Here is a 12586-nt window from a genome sequence, read left to right as displayed (position 1 = left end):
AGGAGAATTTTCAACACGCAGAACACATACCTGGTCCATAGTTGTCACCATCATGAAACCCACTCTGAGAAATGCCATGCTGCCATTGTTGGAGTGCAGGAGATCAGCGTATGCTATATCTGCAGTATCAACATATGCTATACAGTGCTGCAAAGGAAGAGCTTATTCAGACTTGCCAGGTGCCCTCTGAAGAGTGATCCACATTTGGATTGCTTTTCGAAGGGTGTTATTATGTCTCCTCACTGACTGATTTCATCCCTATGATGCAACACTACATTATTATTATCATTATTATACAGGATTTATATAGCGCCAACAGTTTGCTCAGCGCTGTACAATATAACTGGAGACAATACAGCAACAATACAGTTCAATACAAGAGGGATAGGATGCATGCATTGCACTTGTTTGCGGCGCGGCCTTATTAAATGCAATGGCTGACTTTGACAGGCAGTACCACCTGTCAAATTCTGCACCCCAAGTTAAAAATGCAAGAAAAGTGTCACAGCCGCAGCATCTGTACATCCCTGTTTAACTGTATTGGGACAGTTCAGGTGAGCAGCCAGGGGGGTGGTAAAATCATAGCTCAGGCACCTGTTTTTGTACTGCCCACTGGCTGCTCATCTGAAAGAGCAGCAAATGTCATTCACTTAAACTTAGGAACTTCACACACCCCCACGGTGTGATGTGCAGAATCGGTCCCCATAGGTGTGAATACCCATGCGATCTGATTCTAGTGTGGACCAAAAAAAGGGTCCTGCACTTGTCTGGTGCGGGTGTGGTATGATTAGAGCCATACAAAATGTATGGCTCCAATTGCACCACACACAAATCGCATGTGATTTGCACAAGAGGTGCGGTTCCTGTGCGAATCACATGCGATATACTGCACCGCACATATGTGAACCCAGCCTTAAAGTGTTACCAGGGGCGGATTGACCATTTGGAAACTCGGCACTGCCCGAGGGCCCAGGGTCAGTAGGGGGCCCCGTGAGATGCCCCTGGTACCTTTTTCATAGGTTTTTTTGAGTTTGGCCAAGGATATAGGGGCCCCATGATCCCCTATTGCCCGGGGGCCCCATGAGTTGTCAGTCCACCCCTGTGTGTTACTAAACCCTCAACAGTAAAATCAGTCTGTATCTGCAGTAAAGCATGCTTCTTATACTCACTGTGGAACCTAAGGGGTTAATCCTCTGCATTGTGTAAAAAGGCTGTTTGGTCCTGTCTTCTCTGCTCCTCCTCTTGTTCAAATGTCCACCTCTTATCTCCTGATAAGACAGACTGAACCTGTAGCCATTCTGCACATGCTCAGTTTAGTGTGTATTGATAGAGATATTTTTTTTTCTTGGGAGACTGCATGTGATCAGCACAGGGCCAATCAGCACTGTCCAGACAGAGGTCTGGGGTTCTGCATCCTCCTAGAGCAGAAAGAAAGCTCCTCCTGCAAGCTTTAACCAGTGCTCTTCTAAAGTCACAAGGCTGCTCTAACTGCTGATGAGAAAAGGTATTTAGCAGTTTACATTTGCTAAAATAATTGCATTTCCATGTTGTGTGTACTGTGGAAGAGCAGATATAGTGCATGCAGGGTCCTGGGTTTAGTAACACTTTAATGTATGAATGGCACTCCAGCACAGGTTGTTGCGCACTGCATAAATGTGCTGAGTGTGCGCATGTTTGTACAGCACTCAGATATGAACAAGGACTCAAACCAATAGATTCACAAGCGAGCCAGTTGCAGTGATTGTATCTTTCTCACATGCAACAACCACCCAGAAATGTGCAGGGCATCTACATACCTGAATCACTTCCAGTCACAGCCATAGCAAAGCTTTGATGCCATTTCCACAGGACATAAAATCCTATGCGTCATCAGGAAAGCCTGGAGTGACTGCAATCTGAACATCTGCATGACAGCAGCTTCTCCAGCAGAGGACTGTAGAGAGTTTTTCTTTTCTTCTTACGTTTCTTCGCGGTTGCAATGTAGCAGATCATTCATAGAACAGCGCGCCCTTCCATCACACAAGGAGCCCTGCTTCCAGCGCTAGGATCATGCGTGGGTTCATTTAAAACATCATTTAAAGGCTCCATTCACACTGTGTGATTTATGATGCGACTTAAGTTGCACAGAATTGCATGGAAAAGGAACTCACATTATTATCAATGGTGCGCATTCACATTAATGCGACTCAACACAGCGCACTTTTGGAAAAGGTTCCTGTGCTTCTTTGGTGCGACCTATAGTGCCACTTGCCCCATAGAATATGCAAAAATGCAAGCAAGTCGCATCAAAGTCACAGTACCTAATCAAACTGAAAATTGTGCCATAATCGGATCGCATTCGTGTGAACCAAGCCTAAAATGTTTCTTTCTTTACCAATATCTGCCTACAAAGTTTTGGAAAAAAAAGACTTTGGTTACACTTGCGGTTGCAAAGACACACAGTTGAGCCACGACTTTACTATCCCCCTTGACCTGCAAAATGGGGGTGTTTACATGCTGCAGTCACAATGTCTGCAGTAAAAATCCCCCCCCCCCCACATTCTACAGGTAATACCATTGCCGATTGCAAGCCATAAAAGCTAATTAGGCTGTCCTGCAAAAGCGCAAAATGTACGCATTTACAGAGTGGTGGCATGGCATTTATAAACCAGATGTTAAAGCTAAACTCCAGGCACAAAAACTCTCATTGTTCTGTCTCTCCAATCTAAGCATTGAAAGTGTGATCTCTGTAACTTACAGTCGTGATGAGATAGCGATAACTCCAATCTTAGTTGAATAACACAGGCAGTGACTTGATCCAGACGACACCTTGTAGATCTTGTGAAGTTTATTCCATAAACTGAGAGAATCTTACAACAATAAACATCGGATAGGTCAAAAGATCATAATGTGATCTACTTCATGAGATATGAGGCTAGAAGCTGAAATGCATTACTGGGAAATGAATAAAAGGGTGGAGCTATCTATACAGCATGGACTAAACCAAAGGAAAGGGAGGACAGAGGCAAAATACAAAGAACACTCAAAGGCATATGACAGTCATGTGAAACATGACACTCATTTAAATGGTTTCCTTAAGCACAGAGAATCTAAATCCACGTTGTGTGCACTAAATGCCTTTGCAAACCCAGATGTTACCCTATAAAGGTAGAAGTGACATCATTACTGTGTTTTAATAACCTGTGCAGAGAGCAGAGCTGTGCAAAGGACCCAGCAGGCTCCACCCACTACATGCTGCCTGCAGAAAACTACAGAAGGGGGCGGAGACAAGACCAGTCACCCAGCACATGGAGAGGGAGCAGCAGTGACTGGTATTTATTACAGGAAGCTCCAGTAAGTTTCACTCCAAATTACTGCACAGAACTGGAAGAATGTACCAAAATTATAGTAAGAAAATACATGACTCTTCTATTTAGACAATATTTGCTTATCACAGGGTTTAGCTTTAAGGTAGAACTAAAAGCAAAACTTTTTTTCTGTGTCCCATTGGGGAAATTTACCTTCACTTCCTGTTCCATAGTCAAAACAGAAAATGAGAGGAAATCCCTGTAAATGAAGGGAGTCCCTTGGGGAACCTCAGGTCACCAGAACTAGTGGCCACTCTGGAAGATTTCCCCTCTATTACTTTTCTGGGGACAACCCAAAAGTTGGGATTTTCTTTTTTACTTTCAAAGATAATGGTAAAGAGGTCAAATAGAGAGAGCATATTTCCCTAATGGGGAACATTTTGCCTTTATTTGTACCTTACCAAAGTCCTGGATAGCAGTAAACCGGACACAGGCTCTAATTCTCTCCTACTCCATCCAAAATAAGAACAAAATTAAGAAATTAAAAAAAAAGATTTTTGCTGGACATACACTTTTAGGCTTGGTTCACACTTGTATGGATGGGTGCCGTTGTGGGACCTGCATTTTGTCCCGCAGCTGCAACCACCCGCACAGAAAATGAGGGACCTGCAGGCGGTTGTCACTAATATGAATGGCAGGCCACGTGCACTGGGACCTGCACTGTAGTGGGGTTTCTGTGAGGACTGTGATTTCTGGAAAGGTGCAGGGACCTTTTCCCAGGGTTTTGAGAGGCATGGCAGCCCATTCAAATGAATGCTGTTCCTGTGCAAACGCGGATCACACAGCATGCAAATTTGTGCACCTAGCCTAAGTGTATAGCCAAAACATGTATTTTTTGCAGCTTTAGTCAGAACAAGGAAGAGTTTGAAAACTTGTCCTGGTCAGAATTGTCTTTGGATAGAAAATGATGGGAAAATGACTGAGGCTATCCATAACAATAAAGAGTAAGTATATACAAAAATTAAAAAAAAATAGGAAAGGGCCAACTGAAAAAAAGGAAAAAGGGACTGTTATGGTGCCCCTTGGCAGGTTCACCCGAGGCGCTGGATCTAAGTGACGGTTGGTCTTCACCCAAGCTCCTGAAGATGGAGATGAACCAGAGACCCTAGTGGTTCTGCTTTACTTTGCTGCAAACTGTTACCAGGTCGCAGCCCTCAGTATAATCCCACCAAGATGGTAGCAGAAACAGAATTCTGATGGCATGAGCCTGAACACTAGGCAGCAGGTAGAAGAATAGTTAAGTCCAGGTAGGGGTCAAGGCATGTGGCAAGCAGGAAAGTAGTCAGGTCCTGGCAAGGGTCTTGGCAGGCATCTAATGTGAGCGTAGAGAGGTCCAGGAAGGGGGTTGAAGGCAGGAAGCAATCAAGTCAGGTTAACTTGGGTCAGCAACAGTAAAGCAATCTCACAGGTATGTATTATAGCTCTTTGCAAAAGGGTAGCTGGCCATAAGACACAGCAATAACCAAAAGACTGGAGCCTAAACACCCTTTAGTCAGAGGACATGCCCTCCTTCATTGCAGGAAACTCTGGAATTTCTAGCAGGGATTCTGCAAGTACCATTGGAAGTCCTGGTAGGGATTCTGCGAGTACCATTTGAAGTCTTGGCAGGGATTCTACAATTACCATTTGAAGGCCTGGTAGGGATTGTGGAAGTCTTGGAAGGGATTCTGCAAGTACCATTGGATGTCCTGGCAGGGATTTTGTTAGTATTATTGGAAGTCCTGGCAGTGATTCCTTGAGTATCATTCAAAGTCCTGGTAGGGATTGTGCAAGTGCCATTGGAAGTCTTGGTAGGGATTCTGCGAGTACCATTGGAAGTCTTGGAAGGGATTCTGGGAGTACCATTGAAAGGCCTGGCAGGAATTCTTGAATTTTGAAAGGGATTCTGTGAATACCATTGGAAGTCCTGGCAGGGAGTCTATGAGTACCATTGAAAGTCCTAGTAGGGATTGTGTGATTACCACTGGAAGTCTTGGTAGGGATTCTGCAAGTCCATTGGAGGTCTTGGTAGAGATTCTGAGGGTACCATTGGAAGTCCTGGCATGGATTCTGGAAATCTTGGAAAGGACAAACAAATTTGTTTCCAAAGGAAGGACAGTCTCCTCAAATGTGGGACATTTGGGAGCCATGGGAAAATGTGCAATGTAGGATCCTGACTTTTGGTTCAGCCAGTAAGGAGTTCATGTCACATAGTATGCAGTTGGTATCCTGGAGTGAATGGGATGTCTTGAGCTGTGCCCTTCAGCCATCAAGCACACCAAAGGGGAAAGATATGAAGGCAGCATGCCCCAGTGACACTTTGGTGTCACAGTGAATGACATTTAGTTTGTGGTAATTGTAACATACTTACCGGTAGTTCATTGAGAATATGGAAGGAAATGCTTTTGCTAGTGGCCAACCTGCTAATGACATATATTCCCTATAGCTGTTATATGGCCAGTCCTATTAAAAGAGCAATATGGTGATAGTTTTTGTAGAATTGATCATATATTTATGCAGGTTCAGCAGCTTCCCTTGGTCAGGCGGGTAACTATTCCCTCCTCGCCTTGGTCGGGTCATGATCCCTTGGTACTTCTCCTTGCCCTCTCTGGGTCAGAACGGCGCCCTTTTCATTGCCGCATCAATGATTCTTTATTGACCACTCAGGCTACCTGCCAACAAATAGAATTTTTTTTACGAACATACTTCACGGAAAACGCGGGATCGGTCTCCTTGGCAGTGCCCCTATGGGAGGCGCATAAGGCCACCGTGCGGGGTCATGTTATACAGCTGGCGGCGGTCTGGAAGCGGGAGCGCCGACTTTTGGAGCTTCATTCTCTCCTGGCCTCTGCGGATGCGCGTTGGAAGTCATCTCCATCCGCGGCCCATAAACGCCCTCGGGACGCTCTGGCGGCAGAGTTGGACCTACTTGCCTCTTCGGAGGCGGAACGGGCCCTGCGTTGGACCAAACACAAATTTTATTCCTGTGCTAATAAGCCAGGCCCGATGCTGGCCAGGAAACTCAATTCTGTGGGGAAACCCCATAAACCGATTCGACTGCGACTTCCTACAGGTGGCTGTACTTCTAATCCCCAGCAGATTGTTTCCCGTTTCTCAGACTTCCTTTCACGCCTCTACGCTAAACCAGATCCCTTCCCCGTGGCTCAAGCAGAGGCATTCTTTCAAGATCTACGACTTCCTGGGTTATCCGAGGCAGCACAGGTGGCACTCAACGCCGGTGTCACTGTACCAGAAGTGCTCCAAGCTATCAAATCTTTACGGTCCACCGCGGCCCCAGGTCCCGGCGGCTTTTCTGGTCGTTATTATAAGACATTCTCAGCCTTGTTGGCGCCCTTTTTGGCTGAGTATTTTAATGCGTTACGACAGGGCTCCTCGCCCTCTCCAGATGCGCTTAGAGCGCATATCGCCATGATTCCTAAGACGACCGATGATGTACAGGAACCGCAAGCCTTCCGGCCTATTTCTCTTCTTAATGAAGACCTGAAGATATTGGGCAAGATCCTTAGTTTTCGCATCAATAAATATTTGCGTAGCCTGGTCCACAGGGACCAGGTAGGGTTCGTCCTCGGGAAGCAGGCGGGTGATAACGTTCGTAAGGTGGTCCATCTTATACATTTTCTGCAACAGCGGAAAATCCCGGGATTCTTACTGTCTTTAGACATATATAAAGCCTTTGATTCTCTATCCTGGGAATATCTGCGGTTCGTGCTGTCTCGTTGGGGTTTTGGGGATTCTATTCTTTTTTGGATTCAGGCCTTGTATTCTTCTCCTTCGGCCTCCGTCAAATACGCTGGGTATTTTTCAGATCCCTTTCCTATTGGGCGAGGGACGAGACAGGGTTGCCCCCTGTCTCCAGCGCTCTTTGTCCTGGCGCTTGAGCCGCTGGCTTTAGCGCTTCGGACCGATTGCAATGTATCGGGGGTTCCTTACGCGGGACAGGAATTCAAACTGAACCTTTTTGTGGATGATGCCCTCCTGACTCTTACTAACCCCCTGACGATGCTTCCTAATTTGCAACAGGTTCTTGAGCACTTTTCCTTGATTTCGGGTCTCCGTATCAACTTGGATAAGACTGTCACCCTCAATATTACTTTGGCTTCAGATTTGGTTTCGCGCCTACAATCCCACTTCCCTTACAAATGGGCTTCCTCTTCTCTTGAATACTTAGGCATTCGCTTGACCCCCACTTATGACTCCTTGTTTGCTGCAAATTATTATCCATTGCTTAGCTCTCTATCCTCTCTTATGCATTCTTGGCAATTTCCTCACCTGTCTTGGATAGGACGGGTTAATTTGGTGAAAATGACCATCTTGCCGAAATTGTTGTATTATTTTCGCACACTCCCGGTGCGGGTTCCCCCTCATTTTCTTCGGTTGCTTCAGGCGAAGTTAATGCGTTTTATCTGGGCTGATAAGCACCCCAGAGTATCCAAAAGTACGCTTTTTGCCCATAGACTTCAGGGTGGTCTTGGGGTGCCTAATGTGACTAAGTATTATCAAGCGAGCCAGATTGCCCCGCTGTCTATGTTGCACGCCTCTTCCAACGTCCCCCTCTGGGTCCTGTTGGAACTACCTAATTGTGCCCCTATCGCACTGTCGACGCTTCTATGGCTTCCCCCTGCCCTGCGCCCTATGGCACTGAGTCCAATGTTACTTCATGGCCTACAAGTTTGGGTACGTTATTCTGGTGGTCTGATGTCACCTTTTCTGCCTTTGCTCCCAATTATTAACAACCCTCTTTTCCCGCCGAGTTTGGATCACCCAGGGGCGTTTTCTTGGTGGGTGACTAATAGTTTTTCGCAGGTGCGACACTTTTTGATTTTTCGGTCCTTTCCCACCTGGGACTCTCTTCGGGAATCCCGGAATATCCCCCCGGCGGAATTTTTTCGATATCTTCAATTGCGACACTGGCTGCTCTCGCTGCGGGGTACTTCTGCGTTCCCGTACCAGAAATCTGCCTTTGAACAGCTTTGCCAACAGCGTCCGGGCGCTCCGGGCCTTATATCCCTTCTTTATGCAGCTCTGAACAGACGCTCGTCGCATACTTCTCTTTCATATGTTGTTCAGTGGGAGCGCGACCTGGGAATGGCTGTGGATCCGGAGGACTGGAATAAGGCCTGGTCACTCATAGCTAAATGCTCATTTAATACGACCACACTGGAGGTAGCCTATAAGGTATTGTTTCGTTGGTACTGGATTCCGGCTCGGTTGGCCCGGGCTAACCCTGCCTGTAGTGATCAATGTTTTCGGGGTTGTGGCCATCGTGGTGATGTATTGCATATCTGGTGGTCATGCCCAAGACTGTTTCGTTTTTGGTCTCGTGTGTTTGGCCTCCTTTTCACCTTGTTCCATCTCTCTATACGCCGGGATGCTCCGTATGCTTTGCTTCATTGCCCCATACCGGGCCCCTTGGCTCACCAGCAGAAGTTGGCTTCCTATCTGTTTTTATCCACCACTAGAACAATTGCTCAGGCCTGGAAGAGTCCGTTTGTCCCTCTTCAGGGGGTGCGGGATCGTATGACCACTATGATGCTCAACGAACAGATGTCGAGTATCCGCAACGACTCCCAACGTAAATTTTCGAAAATATGGGAGCCGTGGTTGCAATATGCCCTTCCCTCACTCCCCCCCGGCTAGTCTGGGGATGTAATGGCGTTCGGTATTGGCGCTCTTGGACCCCTGCTCTTTGCCCCCCCTTTTTCTTTTTTTTTTTTCTTCTTTCTTTCTTTCTTTTCCTTTTTCTCTCTCTCTCTGTTTTTGGTGTGACTGGACAGCTGCATTTCGTTGTTATAATCAGTTACATTAATGTTTTGTAACTTATGTGCCATTGATAGCCCCTGCGTGGGCGTACCTTTTGCCCTGTTGGCATTAGAGCATTGTTTTTTCCCTTTTTTTTTTATTTTGCATTTTGTTTATCTGTGCAATTGATAGCCCCTGCGTGGCGTGTTTTATTGCCTCTGTTTATACTGTTTAAAAAATTTAATAAAAACCATTGAAATAGAAAAGAGCAATATGGCTGTACAAAACCAACATGGCTGTAGAATGCCTTCTCCTTGTCTAATATTTTTACCCAAAATGTGGCAATTACCTGCCCAGGTACTCCCCCCATAGATACCCATACTCTGTCCTATGATACAACAGACAAATCTTCTATTTCTTTTATCACCCATAAAGCAACTAAGGAAGCAGCATAGGACCGATATAAATCCAGATACAACCTTCTTCGGTGTAACAGGCTACATAGTAAATTAGAGGAAGTCTTTTACCCACTTACCCTCCGGAGCATTTACCCCCCTTCCTGACCAGGCCATTTTTTGCGATATGGAGCTGCATTATTTTAACTGACAATTGCGCAGTCATGCAACACTGTACATAAATGAAATGTATGTCCTTTTTTTCCCACAAATAGAGCTTTCTTTTGGTGGTATTTGATCACCTCTCTGGTTTTTATTTTTTGTGCTCTAAGCAAAATAATACCGACAATTTTGAAAAAAAAACAACAATATTTTTGACTTTTTGCTATAAAACGTATCCAGTAAAAAAAATTTAAATATCAAGTTTCTTCATAAATTTAGGCCAAAATGTATTCTGCCCCAATAAGTGTATAATAATTGGTTTACGTGAAAGTTATTGCGCCTACAAATGGAGGTATATGTATACTGGAATTTTTTTTTTTATATTGGTAATGGCAGGGATCAGCAACTTATAGCAGGACTGAGGCGGGCATTCTGACACTGTGGGGAACTGACTAACTGCCACTGACATCCCAAGTGACACTAATACAGTGATCAGTGCTAATAAAAAGCACTGACACTGTACTAATGACACTGGGCAGGAAGGGGTAACATCTGGGATGATCAAAGGGTTAACTATGTGCTGTGTGTGTTACTATGTGTGCTGTTTTGCTAGGGAGGCATGCTGTGCAGAGAAATACAAAGCAGCATGTCCTTGCTGGCAGGAGCAAGACCTGTGTTGTTTACATACAGGTCTCTCCCCTGTCAGCTCTGCCGACGATCGCCGAGTCCTGGCCGAGAATCGCCAGCTGGGACCCAGGGATTGATATGTCCAGCAGTCAATAGCGGTGTGGGTAGAGTGGCGCTTGAGTGCCCCCCCCCCCAGAAATGCAAATCACGTATATGTACATGACTTTATGCAGCCCAGCTACCCTGTAGCAGTACTTCTGCTATAGGGCAGCGGGAAAGTGGTTAAGTGGCCACATTGACATTCAAAGAAAGCTAGGAGTAGTTTGTTTAACCTGTTCACGCCAGCCGCACGCAAATGTGCCTTGACGCTGAGCGGCCGCATATTTGCGTGCAATTAAGAAAAACATATGTGCTGAGAGCGCGTGCCCTGCACGCTCCCAGTACACATGTCCGTTACTCACGGAAAGATCCCGAACTCCTCTTTCGATCGGGACTTTTCCTGATCATGTGACCGCTGTGATGGCGAATCATGGCGGTCACATGACCTTAAAACCCCGCCCTGCCTTCGAGCTTCTGAAACCCTTAAAGGGCTGGGAGGCGCCGGTGCTCAGGGGTTAAAGAAGAATTAATTTATAAGCAAAACTCATCTGGAATTTCTAATGGCGGATCTGTTCAAATTTCTAGATATAACCTACTAAATGTATCACTTATCCTTAAAGGCATTATAAACCCTTCTACCTGCATCTTGTGTTTTTCACCTGCATAAGATATGCATTGATCATGTAGTTTCATGGTGTAATTTGTTGCCTTTTACACACAGCCTATAGAAGAGTACATTTTTACATTTCTTTGTCAGCAGTTTCTGTTTGTGTTCAAACATGAGGCATACAGCATGGCACTGCATAGGTTAATGCATGATCTCTGTTTGTAGTTTGAGAACTGAAACTTCCTGTGAAAAAACTACATATCCCACAATCCCTGGGTGTCTCAGTCTAGTGTTCTGCAGGTGAAAGTTGCATAGTAATTAGACCTGAAACAGACACAAGCAGGTAGAGCAATGGCGGGAGGAGATGTGTTTTGATCACATTAGTACTCCCATATTTGTGATGAGACACAGAGAAATAGTGAGGCTTGCATTGGACGCTGAGTGACGGGAACAAGAAGTTGCCTGTCCCTTTGGTGGGACAATCTAGGTGAATGAACATAACAGAATCAATAAGCTATGACACTACAAACTGCAGCCACAACATGTGAGCCCATCATTACAAGGTAAGGTAACAAATAACACAGGACTATAACTACATTAATGCTTAGAGGCCAGAAAAAGGGGGCAGAGAGCTGCTGACATTACACTCTACAGAGCTCAGTGAGGAGAGCTCTGTGAGCTGATTGGAGGGAAAGGAACCCCCCTCCCCAGGGCTGCTTAGAAACCACAGAGCCCCATACAGCCAACATGACAGCCCCCCCCCCTAAATAAACAGTTTACTATGCTTCAGTTATGAAGGAACACCGTAAGTGATTGGTACTGATCGCTCATTGTGTTCAGGAAAGGAAGGGGCTGATAAATGTGACATTCTTACTAGACCCTTCCCCCACTCTCCATCCTGAAGGATGCTATTGTGTGCCTGCAGCTGCTGGTGGGAAAGACAAGAGAGAAGCTGGAAGCACTGTGAGGGTAGGGGGGTACACAGGGGGCAGCAGGGGGAAACATATGGTGCACAAGGAGTTAACTTACTGGAACCAATCCCCTGTATAGCTCTCTGCAGCAGCTAAAAGCTGGCACGAGGGAGAGGAGAAGAAGCCAGCTTTCAGTTGCTGCAGAGAGAGCCATACATGGGATAGGTTCCAGTAATTGCCCCCCTGCCAAACTGATCACTCTCCCTACCCACATCTGATTCTCCCAGCTGCCTGGGGCCCCCTGATGGCCTGGGCCCCATACTGGAGGACCGGTGGTACCCCCTTATCCACGGCCCTGCCCCTCCCCTTTACACAGCACACACAAACAGAGATGAGACTGTCAGTCTGCTAGAGATCTCTCCCCTGTTACTTTTTTCTCTTGATGTTAGAAAATCTTGGCAGAAGTGATTCATGCTGAGAGCAGAGGAACAAAGCAGTGGACAGAAATGACACTTGGTGCTCTTGATTGAGACAAGTACACACTACAGAGGGATTTGTTTTGTTCATATTTCATTCCTGAGGTTTACAACCGGTTATCTTGCTTAGTTAAATCTGAATTCCAGGTATGGATATTTTTTTTCATATTTACATTGGTCCATATTGGAACCGTGCAAGCATGCATATTCTAGACCTGGCCAA

This window comes from Staurois parvus, unplaced genomic scaffold (assembly GCF_062004578.1).
Source record: "Staurois parvus isolate SC_StPar_1 unplaced genomic scaffold, SC_StPar_1.0 ptg000098l, whole genome shotgun sequence".
Classification (NCBI taxonomy): Eukaryota; Metazoa; Chordata; class Amphibia; order Anura; family Ranidae; genus Staurois; species Staurois parvus.
This window is presented reverse-complemented; position numbering follows the sequence as displayed.